This window comes from Triturus cristatus, chromosome 12 (assembly GCF_964204655.1).
Source record: "Triturus cristatus chromosome 12, aTriCri1.1, whole genome shotgun sequence".
Taxonomy (NCBI): domain Eukaryota; kingdom Metazoa; phylum Chordata; class Amphibia; order Caudata; family Salamandridae; genus Triturus; species Triturus cristatus.
The window spans coordinates 399,740,684-399,758,772 of NC_140595.1; the positions used below are offsets into that span (position 1 = coordinate 399,740,684).

General features: G+C 41.3%; 1 long non-coding RNA gene across 1 annotated transcript; it reads left to right on the forward strand.

Annotated features, from left to right (window-relative positions):
* The first annotated feature begins 1,731 nt into the window (after nucleotides 1-1,731).
* LOC146776014 (uncharacterized) lies at nucleotides 1,732-17,076 on the forward strand. The gene is made up of 3 exons (XR_014972112.1): nucleotides 1,732-2,288; nucleotides 2,395-2,495; nucleotides 15,791-17,076. It is a non-coding gene; the product is annotated as an uncharacterized LOC146776014 (long non-coding RNA).
* The last annotated feature ends 1,013 nt before the right edge of the window (nucleotides 17,077-18,089 follow it).

The window sequence follows — 18,089 nt, forward strand, 5'->3', positions numbered from 1 at the left end:
CACAGCAAAGATAATGGACATTTTGTCTCAGATTTTAGATCATGCAGAGGAAATGGCGTGGATCTCTCAAAGAACACGTAGTTTCTTGACAGTTACACAGCCTAGAAGACCAACAATATACATGTTGCCCAAGGTCCACAAGAATCTACAAGATCCTCCTTTCCGGCCCATTGTCTCAGGTTGTGAGTCCTTGTTCACACCAGCGGGTCAACTTATTGACCATTTCCTCCAAAGATTCGTTCAATCATGGAGAAGCTATGTCAAGGATACAACACACTTTTTGAACCTTTTGAATAATATCACAGAGAACTTTTCTCCATCTTGGCTTCTGTGCACTATAGACGTAACATCTCTCTATACGTCAATACCTTTATCAGACGGTATAGATGCATGTGAATGGGCTCTTTTGCAGTTGCCTGATTTGGCGGTCAATAAGGTGTTCATTTTAGAATTATTAACATTCTGTCTTCAACATAGTTACTTTCAATGGCATGAAGAGTATTATCTCCAGATTAGCAGCACTAGCATGGGTTTTTCTGGGGCGCCAGTATACGCCAATACTTTAATGTCTAAATTTGAACAAGATCACATTTTTAACAACACTGATTGGAGCATGAACTTAGCATTTTACGTGCGGTTCATTGACGACATTTTTTTGATTTGGACTAACACACAAGCTAAACTAGAATCAAACATCAAAGAACTGAACAACAAGAATAGCCGCATCAAATTCACCCACAACATTAGTGTAGAATCATTGTCATTTTTGGACGATCAGATCCAAACCAACTAGAGGAAGCATTACTTCACCAGAGTAGGAAGTTCATTGAACGTGGCTACCCGGAACAAATTCTCAAGACAGCATTGAGCAAAACTAGTGTGAAAGAACGCAGTGAGTTACTTAGGTCACAACCTAGGAGCAGTCATAACAGGCAACTATTTGTATCCAAATACTCCACCACATCACCATCTATTAGCAGAATTATCAAAAATAGGTGGGAAATACTCCAACATGAATCTGACTTTAATGGTTTATTTCAAGAGCAGCCCTTGTTTGCATATAAACGTAGCAGGAACATAAAAGAATTACTTAAAAGACCACAAACAGCAATCCAAACACCATTTACAGGCATGCGTAGATGTTTCAATTGCGTTAATTGCAACAATGTAATTTCAGGGAATGTGATTAATCACCCGCACACAGGGAAGGTTATTAAACTGAAGTACACCGGAGATTGTAACAGCGTGAACGTGACTTACACCATCAAGTGTCCTTGTGGACTTTTATATGTGGGTAAAACCTCACGGAAAGTCAAAATCCGGATTTCGGAACATAAAAGTTCAATTAGGACCAAAAACCAGAAGTCTCATTTAGCAACACATTGGATTGAACACCAACATACCATAGCTCAATTAAAATTCACTATACTTGAAGTAGTACCAGTGAAAGTGGATCTTGATTCTTCCAGATTATTGTCACAAAGAGAGGTTTGGTGGGTGAAATTTTTACACACACTAGTACCTGGAGGTTTAAATGACAAAATAGAATTTGCCTGCTTTTTGTAAAAATATTTAGATTGTAAGTACTGTCCGCACCATTCCTTTATGGGTCATTACACTTTTTCTAACTTTCAGTTCTTCACAGAGTTTACAATGATCACATTCTCCGAGATATGTAGCGTTATTGGTCTTTCACCTTTTTTTACCTTTTTTTATTCAGTCATCTTTGCACATACAAATTTCATTATTTTTGCCTTAACCACCGGTCTAAGGATTAGGACATCACATGAGATCTGTCTATTAAGTGACAGTGTAAGCTGCACAGTTTTCAATATATTAGATTTTACTTAGAATACTAAGCTGTTCATATCTAAGTAATCCCATGGAATAGCGGTATCACATCAGTGATGTTTGGTTTCTGGAGGGCGCAAGGCGCGCCATCTTGGCAGACCTGTTTATTCAGTGATTCCCGAGGTTATCAGTTTTCAGCGAGTCGGGATTGTTTTTAGGAGGCACTATTATCTATATTTAGCAGCTTCGAGTGAGGGTGGTAGAATACCAGTTAATGTTCAGTTATCGGAGGGTGCAGGGAGCGCCATTTTGGAACAGGCACGGGAGGGCTGTATTCTCAGTCCTTCCTCCAGTATTATAGCACATGTACGGCAGCGTAAAAAGCACACATGCCACAGTTGATTTGTAAGATCGCCAGCAACCGCGCATCCTCGTGGTGACGGCGTTCGTCTGTTAGACCGGGAGCAGCAGCGGATAAAGGAAGTTTATACATCTAGGTAAGGAATATTGGTTGTAGTGGGAAAGTAACAGTATAGAAAGTTAGAGTTTTGGTTTTATCTGAAGTAGTAATCAGTGGTTGGGTTTGTTGTTCTATCACGGCAGGTGCAGAGTTTTTCTGTACATTGAACGAGGATACAAGGTGGCGTGCATCTGTAATTACTGAATTGTTTTTTACACACGGACTCAATCACTTCAAGATAGAGGTATGATTTAGTTTGCTCATAGAGATTGGCAGATAATAGTCTCTCATGGAACAGCACAGTGATGGAACGTATTTTCCATCTATCTATACAGGCGCCTGGCCAGTGTGTTTGATTCTAAGCGAGAGTTCGTATTCACTACTCCCCAGATGTTGAAAGAGATAACAGAGCTTGCGAGTTTTCCATACCGCAATTGAGCTTTCCCGGTCAGGATATCATTGATTTTCAGCAATTCTTACACAGACGACGTTTTTTATGTAAGCCTCTTAGTTTATTTTCATTATTATCATTTTCATTCACTTTGCGTGATATCTTTAAACACTTGTTCTCAAAATCAACCAGCACAAGAGCACACCAGGTTTTTGCTTGGGATTCGGGTCTCATTTCTCCTTCTATTATTAGCACATTTATACACGTTCGCGGTATTAGGCTTTTCACTATTAATGAGTAGCACAGCAATACACGATTTTGGCACTTGGTCTCTCTATATTTTTCCATGCGTGTTGGACAAGTACAAGGTGTAACACCATTCTGGTCATTCAGACGGTGCATCCGTCAATGCTCACATGTTTACGATAGTATAACGTGTCGGTTAATTGACATGAACATGTTTCTGTGTTTTTATTTGTCTTTCATATACAGGCCCCTGAAGAAGGGATTACTGAAAGTCCCGAAATGCATTGGGCTACATCATCTTCGATCGTCATTCTGGAATATAAAAATTGCTTTTTGGAATAGTTACTAGCAACATCGACAAGTTCATGTATTTTTTGTTAAATAACTGATCATTTATTAGTAGGTTATAACAAACAGTTTGTGTTTTCAATAGGAGCAACAAGCTCATGATTTCAATGAGTAAAATGCAAAATGTATGATTATGCAGCAGAATATTTTTTTAATAAATGAACTAAAGCATTGAATTAGTGGAATACAGGTAGAAGCAACATTTAAAGCTGTGCAACCGGTATACAGATGCATAGCATCTGATTTCTCATGTTTCAGTAGGGTGGCTACCTTTTTCCGGTTTGCACGCAGTTCAAGTTCTAGAGGAGAAATTGCATTGATTAACATTGTCTCAGATGATTATACAAGTAGTGCGCTGACTTCCATTATAACACTTAAAAGACCCCCATGAGCATGTTTTCTGCTACCTGGATCAGTGCGGTGAAAACATAGCCCCGCATTTCACAACCAAAGCTAGCTATAGCAATGCATTTGGCTTTGAGATGTCTAGCAGTATCTTGATTGGGTTATGTCCCAGCCGTGCCCAAAAAATTCTTAAGGTGAAAATGCCCCTCTTAATGTTATTCATTACCAGAGGCTGCGAGCTAAGACTCAAACTAAGTAAAATTCCATGGTAAGAAAAATTTACCACTCTGATTATCTGTTGGCCTTTTCCCACAAATGCTTGCATTTTAGTGTTTTTGGGGCTCCCACCATGACATGGGATTAAAAAAAATTAGTTGACAGATCAAGTCTGCCCATAAAATTGATAAAACATTTTTACAGGCGCTGGAGACCTCTTGTTGTACGTGAAACTAAGAAGGCATTATCTGCCTATAAGAGGGCGGGGAGTGGTCTACCTCCCATCCTCTGGACATCCAGCCCCTGCTCAGATAGAACCTGCTCAAGGTGATTAGTGTACAGAATAAAAAGAAAATGGGGCCAGGATACAGCCTTGGCACACTCCTCTCTTCAGATTAAAATGCTGTGTACATTCCCCCTTGGGAATATACCTTACAGATGCCGTAAGGTCATTGTATAAGTCTTGTAAGAGGCCAACAGGAGCGGAATCAACCCCCATGGACTGCGACTCGGCTCAGAGCTCAGCTCTATTTACCCAGTCAAGCACCAGGCTGAGGTCCATGAAGACCAGGTGCTTAAAGCCCCCCTTTGCTCTTGTATATTTAGATATTAACAAATACAGATTAAGGTTTTGCTCCACCATGCCCGACCTGGTCTAAACCCATTCTAAATGAAGGATAGGATACCATGCTTATTTGCCCAAAGACTGAGTCGTTCTAAGATCACCCGACCTATGATCTTAACCTCCGAGTCCACTAAAGACATCGGTCTAAAACAAGGAGGGTCCGATCCGTCCCCCTTTTTAAATACTGGCACCATGGTAGAGTGATGCCACCAAGAGGGTAAAGAGCCACGAATGGCTGCATTTATGTGTTGAGTCAAGATAGATGCCCAGAGATCAACTAAAGACTTAAACAGATCACAGGGAATACCATCAGGTCCAGGTGCCTTAACTGTGGACAAAGACAGAATTGCTTTCCTGTCTTCTTCCTACTGTATCATTATCCTTGCATCCGTCTGGACACTCGAAATAGGATGTTTGACATCTTCAAAGTGATATAGGGCTGAGAAGTGATCAATCCAAACCTTAGTCAGGACTGTTAAGATCTGATCTGAAACCTGTTCTGAACTAAACAGAGAGTGATTAACAACCCTCCAAAAGGCAGTGCTGTTCCACAATACGCTAGCCGTCTGTAGGTTCTCCCTCATCTCCTTTTTAAGAATACTCTTTCTGTTCCTCACTGCCAAATGGTATGAAGTCCAGGCCTTTTCCACCTCGTTTCTATCATGGGGCTTCTTTTTTTAAAGCAACAAGCAGCTCTTTATGAGCCCTTGAACAATTTTAGTCGAACCACCTGTGGAGAGGTGTTGGTGGAGCCACCCCGACTTAGGGAGGGCAGACATGATATGTCAGCACAGGGACTCCAACGCTCTCAAGACACAAACACCAGAGACATCATCATCCAAACAGATCTGGAATTCAGATTAACAAATAGACAAACAATTTTGAGTTGAAAACCCCAGGGGCCCATTTTGCTGTTTGCCCCTGACCTTTGAGGATGACAGGTTCTTTAAACAAACAGCCTATATACACCTGCTTCATACCCCACTGAAAGTGGCCAAAAGCGGATTGTGATTACTGTGAATATCCCATTCCAGATTAAAATTTATCACTGGAGAAAATAGACCAGCTGAAACAAAAATATAGTTGATTATGGACCTGGCCGTGCACCTTTAAAGGTAGGCATTCTTTCTTACGGATTAGCTTGTCCCTTTATAAGGAAGTTAACTAAATAATGATCTAAAGTCACATAGTTTAACAAAGCCCCCTGTTCAGTGTGCTTGAGGTGTACTCTTGATCACTGACTACACTCTCATTATTGGTCACGCCATAGAAGAAGCAATCCAGGAAGGAGGAGAACCCTGGCAGAGACTCCCGTCATGCTCTGCGAGTGAAGGTGAGGCGGGCTGGGCGGCTGACGGCACTTTGTTCTTGGTAACGCCGAGAGGAAAAGCTGGTTCGACTCTCTCCCTGCGGTGTCCCAATTACCGAAGGTGGTGCACGGCAGGTTTACCGATGGTACTCCGATGTGTAGCACTCCAACTGTGAGCAAAGAGAAAAAGGCAGGTCTTATTCCTTTCTCCCTGTGGCGCTGGATGTCAAGCGGTGGCGCTTTAATTACAGACTGAAGCTTACAGCTGATCCACGGCTGGTGATTGGTTTTTTTCACAGCCTTGGGAAAGGACATTGACAATGCTTTTCTTTCTCTCCTTTCCTCTCCCTGGTCAGGGCCAGCGAGGATTGAGGTCTCGGCTTTGAATGTGCCATATTAAAGAGATATCAAAAAGAACCCTGCAGACAGAGCGGCAGGAGGTAGAGCCGGATGACAACTGACCAATGAATAGCTGCCTCATTCATAGCTCTGTTCTACCAGTCTTACCTGCTTCGTCTGGAGCTCCTCTCTCAAGGCAACATTTTTGCCTCAAGTTAGGAGATTCTGGAGGATTCTTCATGCTCCTCAGGTATGTGAGCCCACTACTTATTTATCACCAGGCTAGAGACTTTGTATTTTTTTGCGTGCGCTGCTTTGATCATACTTCCTGGTTTCTGGTTCCCTCTTCTCTTTTTCAAAAGACTTTCAAGACTTTTTAGACCAGACCACCGCCTCCAAGAGAGTACCCTCCTTTTAGGCTGTCCTCATTCAGTTTTTCTTTTTTTCCGTAAAAAGTCATGAAAAGAATCTCCCGGGACAGCACTGTTAAACCCCGATTAGTAGCCAATTCCTCACGGGCTGCAAAAAACCGTAATAGGATTTTATCTACAAAAGAGATGGATTCCGGGCTGCCAAGTGGGAGATCTAAAGGTGCTTCTCCTAAAGAGGATTTGTTCTTTAAGAAATCCACTGAGCAGGAAGCTCGCAAACCAGCCGTGCCTTGGAGTTTAATATCCGCTAAAGGCTTCCTCGATTCTACAGGTAACACTCCACGTGCAGCAAACCAGGTCTCTCTCTCGAATCTAGAAGCTAGTGCATTGGTACCGGATGTAACACCTTCAACGAAATTGCTCCCAGAAAAGATGCAACAGGGAACCTATTCATTATTCGCAGGTATTGGCACGAAAACCCATCCTAAAGCAGCCAACCCTACAGTATCGAAGCAAGGCCTTAATCTTGTCAACCACGAGATAGGCACCACAGGGGAAGAGTAGACAGTCGAGCGACCCGGCACTTCCATATTCACTACTGCTATCAAAGTTCCGGGTGAAACCCCATCCATGGAGACTCCCTTTAGTCCAGTGTTTGTTCAATCTAAGACTATGGAAACTCCGGAAACATCAGAGGCTATGTCACATGCTTTACTTCAGCAGATATTGACAGAACTTCAAAATATGCAGCTTTCACAGGTGGAAGCACACAAAAAAATGGAATCTCAGCTGGGTTCAATACACTCCGATATTCAGCAACTTGCATCACGGATTACGGACACAGAACAACGGGTGTGAGATCTTGAAGACAAAATGCCTGTTCAGACAGGTCATATCTCAAAATTGCAATCTGAGCTCATCAGCCTACAAATTAAAGTGGACGATGCAGAAAATCGATCACGAAGATGTAATCTTCACTTTTTAGAAGTTCCAGAGGGCAGCGAGAATGTCCGAACTGTAGTGGAAGTTGTTTCTGACCTTATCTCTAAATATATTTGTCCTGAAATTGCATCTCAGGGAACTGATTTCACTCTTACTAGAGCCCATTGTGTCCCAGCTGTCCAGTATCCCAATTCCAAATATCCAAGAACTATTATAGCTAACTTTGGCGACTTTAGAATTAAGGATAAGATTCTGGCGCGTGCCATCTAAGACAAAGGATTTCAGACCTCTGATAACTTTACATTTAAAGTCTTTTCAGATATGCCTGCCTTCTCAGCATGGAGGAGAAAAGAGTTTAGAGGCATGATTAATTCCTTTCAGCAGCTAGGGGCCCCGGTGGCTATTATTCAGCAATCTAAACTGAAAGTTCTACATAAAGTTCATGCCAAGATTTTCCACTCTGTTGAAACAGCTCAGGAGTTCGTACATTCCCTACAGCATGCAGGGGATGGGAGAAAGGGCTAGTGTTTCCTGTTTCTTTGGTTTTTGTTTTTGTTTTCCAAACTATGGATGGCTATATATAGTAGTGGATTCAATTATGTAGGTTTTTTTTCCTTTCTCTTTTTCTTTCTCTTCATTCTTTCAGTGAATAGCGTTAGCCGCCTGCGCATCGCCTTGGGCGCCATGTCATTGCACCCCAACACAGGGAGAAGGGGGGGAGGGTAGGGTCACGAAGGGGGTGGGAGGGGGTCACTTGTGAAGGGGGGGCACCCAGGGATCCCTAGACGGGTAAGGGTTCCAAGGTCAAGGGGGCCTGTGGGTTGGTTGTGTTGGGGGTCACACTCTGTTTCTTCTTGTTTTGCTATCAGGCAGAGTTTATTGTGGGGAAAAAAAAGAGAGAAAAAAAATGTTTACTAAAATGCTGTAGGTAGTGTCCTGTAACGTGAATGACTTTAATAACAAAGTCAAAAGACGATCTATGATGGCTTGGTTTAGATCTTTACAAGCCGATATAATGCTCATACAGCAGACACACTATAAGGAGGGCTTTCCCTTAGATAAACCCCCTGGTTACATTCAGCATGAATTCTACACCTCCTCCAATGCAGCTGTTTGAGGGGTTGATATATTAGTAACTAAGAAACTCCAATGTGAGATCCTTATGGTTCATAAAGATCATAGTGCAAGGTGGCTCTGGGTGCAGATGAAGATTTCAGACCACTTTTTTAACTTTGTGAGCTACTATGGCCCTATTGAGGACTCACCAACATCTCTGCAGTCCCTGTATGATTTTGCAACCAATCAGTCTGGGTATCTTGTGCTAGGGGGCGATTTTAATCTATTGATAAATCCAGCTATTGATTGCTCCAGGGCCAATAAAACACAAACTAAACCTAAGTCCAGAAAGCTGTATCAATATTTTATAAGGGACTTTGCACTAGTAGATTGTTGGAGGGACCAATACCCAGATAAAAGATAATATACATGCCATTCAGGAAGATTTCATTCCTCCTCTCGGATTGACTTTTTTTTTTATTTCACATACTCTTATAAAGACTGAGTCTGAGATTTGTGAAAATCCTTTCTCAGATCATGCACTGATTACTGTGAAGTTTGAAATTAAAACTCAATAAAAAATTAGGCACAGATGGGTATTTGATAAATCTCTTTTGTTGATGAATAATGGGTCTCGCATATGCGTTTGGCATTGGAGGAGTTTTTAAATTTAAATATTAATACCGCTTCTACGTTTATTGTCTGGAACGCCTTAAAAGCTTTCTTTCGAGGCGAGGTGATCGCGTACTTGGCCTTTAAGAGGAAGAAAGAGGATACTCAAAGAATCCAGCTTGAGAAAACGCTAAGCAGCACAACAGCAGACTATCTTGCTACCCCATCTCCAGAAGGGAAAGCTAAACTCGCTGGTGCCAAGTTCAACTTACAAGAATACTTTGTAGCTAAAGAAATTGTACATCATGACTCTGTTTTACAGAAAAGATACAAGGAGAGCGATCGCATAGGCAGATTTCTAGCCTGGTCTACTAAAAAGAGATCAAATAGCAACCACATAAAAAAAATAGTAGACCCAACTACTCTATGTTCTTCGTCTCTTCCCTCAGAAATCTCAGAGGTGGTTCTTAATCACTACAAAGACCTCTATACCGAAATGCACAACACTAGCTCAGATGTTGCTTTAGCTTGGCTTGACAGAATAAACATCCCTATATTACCACCTGAGTCACAAGAGCTCTTGAGCTCAGTTATTTCTCTTGAGGAAGTTACACTGGCGATAAATTCATCTCCGGCAGCCAAGGCCTGTGGACCAGATGGAATCCCCTCCAAGATCTATAAGATATTTTCTCTCCAAAATTCTTGCTAATAGACTTGCTCAGGTTGCCCCTTTAATTATCCATCATGATCAGAATGGCTTTCTTAAAAACAGAATTTTGGTTTCCAACATTCATTATTTAGTACAGTCAATTGATTACTTCCATACTAATAAAACCAAGGCGGCTGTAATAATGCGTGATGCTGAAAAAGCATTTGACAGAGTACAATGGCATGTTTTATTCACAATCTTAAACAAATTTGTGATCCTAAGTGTATTCTGCCAGGTGGTGCAAAATCTGTACCACAATGCAAAAGCGTCCATTGTTATTAATGGGGATATCGCAGGCACAATTTCTATCAGTCGGGGAACACGCCAAGGCTGCCCCCTTTCTCCTGTGCTATTTTCCCTGTTTTTTGAGCCTCTGGCATGTGCTATTTGGCTGGATTATGCTATAGCCACTCCCCTACCGGGTTCGACAAAACCTAAATTATTTGACGATGATATGGCACTTTATTTAGCAGCTGATAGGGATAATCCTGGATAAAATTAGGGAGTTTACTAACATTGGAGGATATAAAATAAATCATGCCAAATTAGACATGCTTCATTTTAATAGCACCATCAATATCTTGCCCCTCGCTACGCGAGAACATTATATAGCAACCAAGCCAATAAGATACTTAGGGATCTTTGTGACCACCAGATTGGAGGACTTATATCCATTACATTTTATCTCCACTTTAAATAAAACATGCAACCTGCTTAAACAATGGGAAAATCTCCCCATCTTGATTATGGGGCGGGTTGCCCTCTTTAAAATGAACATTCTTCCGTTATTTCCCCCCCCCCCCAATATAATGATCAAAATTCCAAAATCTTTTTTCGATTCTGTTCAGTCAGAATTTAGACGTTTTATCTGGTCTGCACAAAAACTGAGATTAAAACTACAAATTCCTCAATTAGAAGCAGAGGATGGAGGTCTAGCCTTGCCGGATGTACGGCTATATTATTATGCCTCAATTCTCAACTGGCTAAACTATAGTATTCTGGAGGATTTGATGGATGCCAATTTTTTCCTACAACTATGCTTAAGTAATCAGAGATCGACCTTGCACCCTTTTTACGTTACCCAAACTCCCCAAAAAAACATGCTATAAGACTCCAAGGGCGATTTCTTCGCTCTCTCAAAAAATATCAGAAATATATGATATTCTATGGCTCCATCCCCAGTTGAAATTAAATGAATGCATTCCTTTGGGGCTACAATGGTCACGTCAAAATTGCGGTCAGTGGGAAAAATTGGGATTTGTTACTCTTCAAGATTCTTATAGAAACGAAAGGTTTATTTCCTGGCCGCAAGTACTAGACTGTAAGAGTAATATATGCAGTCTCATAATGTTCAGATATGCACAGGTTAAACAGTTCTGTGCAGGCCTAACGTTCAAAAAAGATTGTCCAGGCGCTCTCCTTGGGAAGGCACATTTTATTTCCATAACTAAGGGGATAGGCAGCTGGCACAAAGTACTGAAATCAGCGGAGAGTAAGCAGGTGATCCTCGACCACCTGGAGAAGATTAGCTCATCTACTGGTTGAACTTTCAACTTGCAACAATAGCAGAATTATAACAAAATGAGCTACAAAACAGTCAGGGCTGCCAACCTAAGGAGGATGGCATGGTTTAGCAAATGTATGTTCTATTATACTCCTTATCGGCTCCACAAAATGTTCCCCACTGTTGATCCTAGGTGCTTTAGATGTGGTCTTACAACTGGGGACTGGCTTCACGTTGCGTATACATGGTGCCACTTAAAAACTTTTTGGCAAGATGTCTTTCCTGAAATTGGTAAAAAATTGGAAATCGATCTTCCTCCTAGCCCTTTAACTGCACTCTTTGGCAGAATGGAAATGAGCGAATACTTGACCTTAGGTCAACGTCAATTTAGTTTTATTGCAACATTAATGGCGAGATCTCTTCTCCTGGCAAACTGGAAATCCAAGGTGGTTCCGACGATCCATTAATGGCTTATAAAAATGCAGAGAGGTCTCAAACGAGAAACATTATATGCTAAAAGGGTAGGCTCTTCTTCAAAACGTGATAGAATCTGGCGATTTCTGCATTGAATTATTTTGTAGCCCACTTTTAATTATATAATTATAAACAACAAGGGTCCCTAGGGGCAGGTAAGATAGGGAAGGGGATAAATAAGGACCCGATCAGTGCTTATTTTCATAGACTTGTCCAGCCGGACAGTGGTCATAGGTTTTTACTGATATAGTAATTAAGCGGCAGTATACAGAACAAATTCTCAAAGTTGGACACAAGCCTGTGACCCGTACATTTAAATAGGGAAAAAACATACATAACAAAAAAGGTTCAGGCAAAGAGTTGTTTGTTACAATTGGGCAAGAAATCGCGGATGAACTTTAACAAACAATACAAAAAACAACCTTATGTATAGAACATATTATCATTAGAGACATATAGGGTGTGTACTGGTGTCGACGGCGTTTCGATCCTATTAACGCAGTATAAGGATCATCATCAGGACAACATAAATAATGCCTGTACAATAAACCTGAGTAACGGGATAGGGCAAGAAGATGGTGCGGTGAACTTGATCCAAGTCACAGAGAGGTGAGGAGCTGAGGCATCACGGGCGGTTGGAATACATCGCGTAGTGAACAGGGTATTGCGTGGCAAGGCACGGGAATTTAGATAATTACTCCAGCTCGTAGTGAGGCAATTGACATGAGAGCGGATCCAGAGAGTCCTGGGGCTCACGGTGAACCGCGGCAATGCGCGTGCAAGAGTGAATGTCGAGGTCCGGCAGTGCGTGAAGCAAGTTCCGATAATACGGCTGCTGTCGTTGGGGTGGAACGTGCATGTGATCACCCCAACGACAGCAGCCGTATTATCGGAACTTGCTTCACGCACTGCCGGACCTCGACATTCACTCTTGCACGCGCATTGCCGCGGTTCACCGTGAGCCCCAGGACTCTCTGGATCCGCTCTCATGTCAATTGCCTCACTACGAGCTGGAGTAATTATCTAAATTCCCGTGCCTTGCCACGCAATACCCTGTTCACTACGCGATGTATTCCAACCGCCCGTGATGCCTCAGCTCCTCACCTCTCTGTGACTTGGATCAAGTTCACCGCACCATCTTCTTGCCCTATCCCGTTACTCAGGTTTATTGTACAGGCATTATTTATGTTGTCCTGATGATGATCCTTATACTGCGTTAATAGGATCGAAACGCCGTCGACACCAGTACACACCCTATATGTCTCTAATGATAATATGTTCTATACATAAGGTTGTTTTTTGTATTGTTTGTTAAAGTTCATCCGCGATTTCTTGCCCAATTGTAACAAACAACTCTTTGCCTGAACCTTTTTTGTTATGTATGTTTTTTCCCTATTTAAATGTACGGGTCACAGGCTTGTGTCCAACTTTGAGAATTTGTTCTGTATACTGCCGCTTAATTACTATATCAGTAAAAACCTATGACCACTGTCCGGCTGGACAAGTCTATGAAAATAAGCACTGATCGGGTCCTTATTTATCCCCTTCCCTATCTTACCTGCCCCTAGGGACCCTTGTTGTTTATAATTACATGATTCCCATGGTCCCAGGCCGACCGTATATGGGTGCTCTTGTTGTTGAATAAATACCACTTTTAATTATGCCTTATTTCATTTTCATTTTCACCACAATCTATGAGTTTGGTAAGTACAATTACTTATATTGAACTGGACTTGAGCTTTTTAGTATATCATGACCAAAGGTTTCGTATATTGTACCTGCAGCTCTAAATCATAATTGATCTTGTATTTTCTTCCTAATTGTTTCTAAGTTTTCTTTTTTTTTCTTTGTTGAATTGCGTATTATAAATGTATGAAACGTTTTGAATGACAGTTTCATAGATTTAAAATGAATTCTGAATATTATATTTATAAAAAGATATATATATAAAAAAAAAGAAACAATCCCGACAGGTATGCAGATTAATATCACCTATCAGCATCACCGTTGTATATTTCGAAGTGCAAGAGAAAAAAAAAAAACTTACTGAGGTCCATAAGTACAGCATGTCTCACCTTCCCCAAAACTGAGCTGTAAACAATAACAGACAGGATCCTGTACTTATTTGCATAGGACATGAGAATGCCAAGTATAAAGGGTGAATTGGATATAATCATCTCCAGTTTACAATTCAAATCCAATTCTTTTAACAGTGCTAATCCCCCTCTTGCTTTCCCACGGGTAGAGGATATAGCTTTGGAGGTAAATGTGGCATACCTGCCTAGATGTATGACCCCCTCTGTGTCTAAAGTCTCCTGAAGACTAATGTTATCATAGGAGTTAATCATCTGACCCATACCATTCTTCAACATAAAGTTTGCCATGAACACCAGCAATATTCCAACTTATCACTTTCAGATCTCTTTGTGAGCTAGGAACTCTTGGGTTACCTAGATTATCAGTCTCAGGGGCCAGTCAATGGTTCAAAACAATTGCTCAAAGCGAGGTTATATATCTGAACCTGATCGTTCTGGTGGTCAAGTCACCCCCTAATACAATAATTCACCCCTCCAGCCATGTCGCTCCCAAGTACATAGGCTTTTGGAAAACCCCCGGGGGAACACCATAATTCTGCTGATGGAAGCTGTGTTAGATGTGAGATTGTTCAGTATAAAGCCTGTCCTTCCAGCATTACAAAAATTCACGACGATGCAGTCTCCATGACAAGTTTTGAGAGGATTCCCTATCCAATCCACTCTCCTGATCTCTTTAAAAAGATACTGCCTAATATTAAAATTGACCCTTTCAGACAGCCAGTTTACAACTTTGTTTTTAAGTTGCTAGTAATTTTCATTTTTTTATGTACCGGGGGGGGGAGAGGTTGACTAGTACTATAACATAGAGAGTAAAAGCAGGAGGGAGTTAAATGACCACATCACAGGGTGTATCTACTGGGGAGAGGGTGGAGACTTGCCTGAAATATGCAGTGCCCATCCTGGTCTTCTTCTGTATGTGGGCCGGAGTGTTGAGTGTAAGCTCTCCCTCCTAAAGACCTTGAAGTGGCTCCCTTTGGTATTGAATGAACACTGGGCAGTGTTCGGGATATACACATGGAGTTGATTTCTAAGTTACCAAAGCTCCCCACACCCCCTTCAGAGCTTGATGGTTGAATCTGGAAAAGCCTGTTGGGGCCATCCTCCAGAACTGAGTTGGAAATGTGAAAGGAAAAGGTTTTTGAAGAAGACATATTGGTTGAGATATTCTTCGATAGCAGAAAATTGACTTTTTTGTTTCTCCTGTTTTACCCTCTGCCTCCTTCAATTTAGTAATGTGTTTAATAAGGGCTTCGAAAATAATTGAGATTTGTGTTTCTGGTTTTGAAAAAAGATCCTGATTGTTACCATACACCGAAAATGTTACATGCGCTTTGGCCAGACTTCCCCTTTTGTTACCCCAGCTCGTTTTCTTGCCCGATTGGGGTGTACATGGCAACATCCCCTTTTTACATTTGGGCCTGGCACCTTCCCCATCAACTCCAGACAGTTTTGGGGACTCAGCACAACCCTGGCCCTGTTTATTTATGACGCTGATGGAGCAAGGATTCGTAAAAGAAACGTGCTTGGATTCAATTCTCTCAAATAACATGTAACAATGTAATCAATCTGTTTGTAAAATACTAAAAACGCAAATATACCACAAACACTTTATCTAGGGGAAGCTTGTCTATGTGCATTACTAACCCGCAACATGAATGTCCTAAAATGGCCGACAAAACGCGGGATTTCTATTGCGCATGCGTCTACTGCATCAACGTAGTATGACTCTGTCGCTTTTGGTCGGAAACTTTTGCAGCTGCGTAATGGCACTAAAAGTGGCTGCTTTGCACTCACACACTAATGCATCTGCTGCTGATAAACTAAACCTCGTAAGTTGTATTAAACACTAATGCAAAAGATTTAAATAAGTAAATGGGGATAGAGTAGAGATAAGTGGTATACAGTGAAATCATTTGTTCTGTGTTCTAATGTGTCTTTTTCTGACTTTATTATTAGTTCTTATTTGGGCCTCGGAGGGTGACTGGAATCTCTACCCGTATGAAATGCACGCATGCGCATAAAGACTGGCCGGAAACAAAGATGGCTCCTGTGTCACTCGGCCAAGGACACCTTGAATGAAGAAGTCTGGGAACATCGTGCTGATGACCACAACGAATGCAACAATGTTGAATAAAATGTTTAATTTACTGAGTAATGGGAAATGCATGTGGGAATACAGCTATAGGAAAAGAAAATTAAGGGGCGGGCACATAGACAATGGTTCATAGAGAAATGTAAACTTTTAAGTGGTGTGATGAACTCACCTCCTCATCCCAACCAATCAGAATAAGGGAAAACGTAAGAATTGATACTTGGGGGGGGGGGGGGGGGGGTGGTACACGAATCAAGAGCAGCATAATTGAGGTAAGATAGCTAGAAACTCTGTCCGACTTGTCAGATCTGTTATTCCGACTCGTCACTGACCCAACACGTATGCTGCTCCAGTTTTTGTCCGAGACACTGTCTCAGACCCTGCTGCTGCCAGAAACACTGTCTGAGAGTTTGAGATACTGATCGATAAATCTATTCGCCTAGAGGGATTGCGGAAAAGGGACACCTTGGAGAGTAGTGCCAGAGAGGGGTGCAATGCTGGCGTTGTACTTTAGAAGAAGTTATCCTCCCAGATCTGAATCTGCTTGATCATCTATCTGTAACCTGTCCTGGAGATTCTATCTGGTCCCCCAATTTACGGAGTTGGGTTCATCTTTGACCAATAGGTAAATATAATCAGCATAAATCTGTCTTTATGCCTGCTTTTCCTTTTCCCTCCTTCTTCAGGTACCGTCTTCATTGATCATTTTGTAACTCTGCTATGATTGATTTTTTTTATTTTGCCTCTTGAATTGAAGGCGGTTACTGTAAATGATTCTTAACTCACAACATTTAGATAAAGGTTTTCAAAGCGTCTGTGGTTATTCAGAGAAAAGAGGTAAATGTCCCTCTATCTTAAACTAGCTTAGCAACCTGATTCGTCGAGGAAATGAAATGAAATTTATTGAATTGATAAGACTTGGTAAAAGTGAATAACAAAATTACAGTTATTATTAATCAAAATTGATGTCAGCGGGATTTCACAAGCTTACTGTGTGATTGTGGTTTGGACCCAGGTGACTATTAGGTGTATGAGTGACCAGAGCTGGTGACCCGCGCTCCATCAGTTTTTCTTGGTAGCAGAAGCATGGTTAGGTTCTAGTTAGTTAGGTAGGGAATATTGTAATTAAAATTATTGATATATGTATTAACATTTGTTGTTGTTGTCATCGTTATTCACGTTGTCTGAAGTTCCCGGGAATATTGAATAGCGGATGGTGAATGGAAACCATACTGCAGTGAGGTTACTTGTCAGTATTCAAGAACGTGCGGAAAGTTAGGTAAAACTAGAAGCACTGTTTTAGGGATTATTTCTGTATGTAAGTAAGAGTAATTGGTAGCTAAAGAGGTCATTGGCAAAACTTTGGTCTTATATCACCCAGAAAGGGTAATACTGAAAAAGTAGCAGGTTCTCTGATGCTTGAGAGAAGAGTAAGCAGAAAGGTTTTTACTCGTAGTGTGTGAAGGGTAAGCGGAAAAGTTTACTTGCAGTAAAAGAAAACTGACTATTCTTTGGAATTTAGAGAATCTGACAGTAGTGAACGTTTTATGTTGTCGACTTATGAAAAGTACTGAGAAATTTAAGTTACGCATTACCTTGTAAAGGAGGGGTCAGTTGCGGGTGCTGAACTGACGTCACAAAGAGCAGCGCTGGGATTGGTAGGACAGCAGGTGTGTGACTTACGCAAGTTTTTTTTGTAAAGGAGGGGTCAGTTGAAAGGAGTGATACTGACGTTATTTAAAGCCGCACTGGCATTGGCTAAACACACAGAGTAAGTTGAGTTCTGATTGGATACGAAAATAAGAGACACGCTAGTATTGGAGGAAAAAGATTGAGTAACTATAAACATAGAAGTCCCAAGAATAATAATAGGCAACGGATTGTGTATGTACGATCCCACATTATCTGGGAGTTGCCCAGATAGAAATTATTTAGGGTTTGCTTACCAGCAATACTTGAGAGGAAGATCACGAAAAATGTACGGTGCAGAAAATAAAGAATTACTTAAAAAAAGATAAGCCCATTAAAACGAGAGACGGAATTCTCATTCCTCCTCCCAAAACTCCTGCATCATACATGATGGTAGAAAGAGGTTACCATACTTGTTTATGGTTAGAAAATTGGATCGAATATACAAAGGATGATGGAATTTTGGTTTTCCCA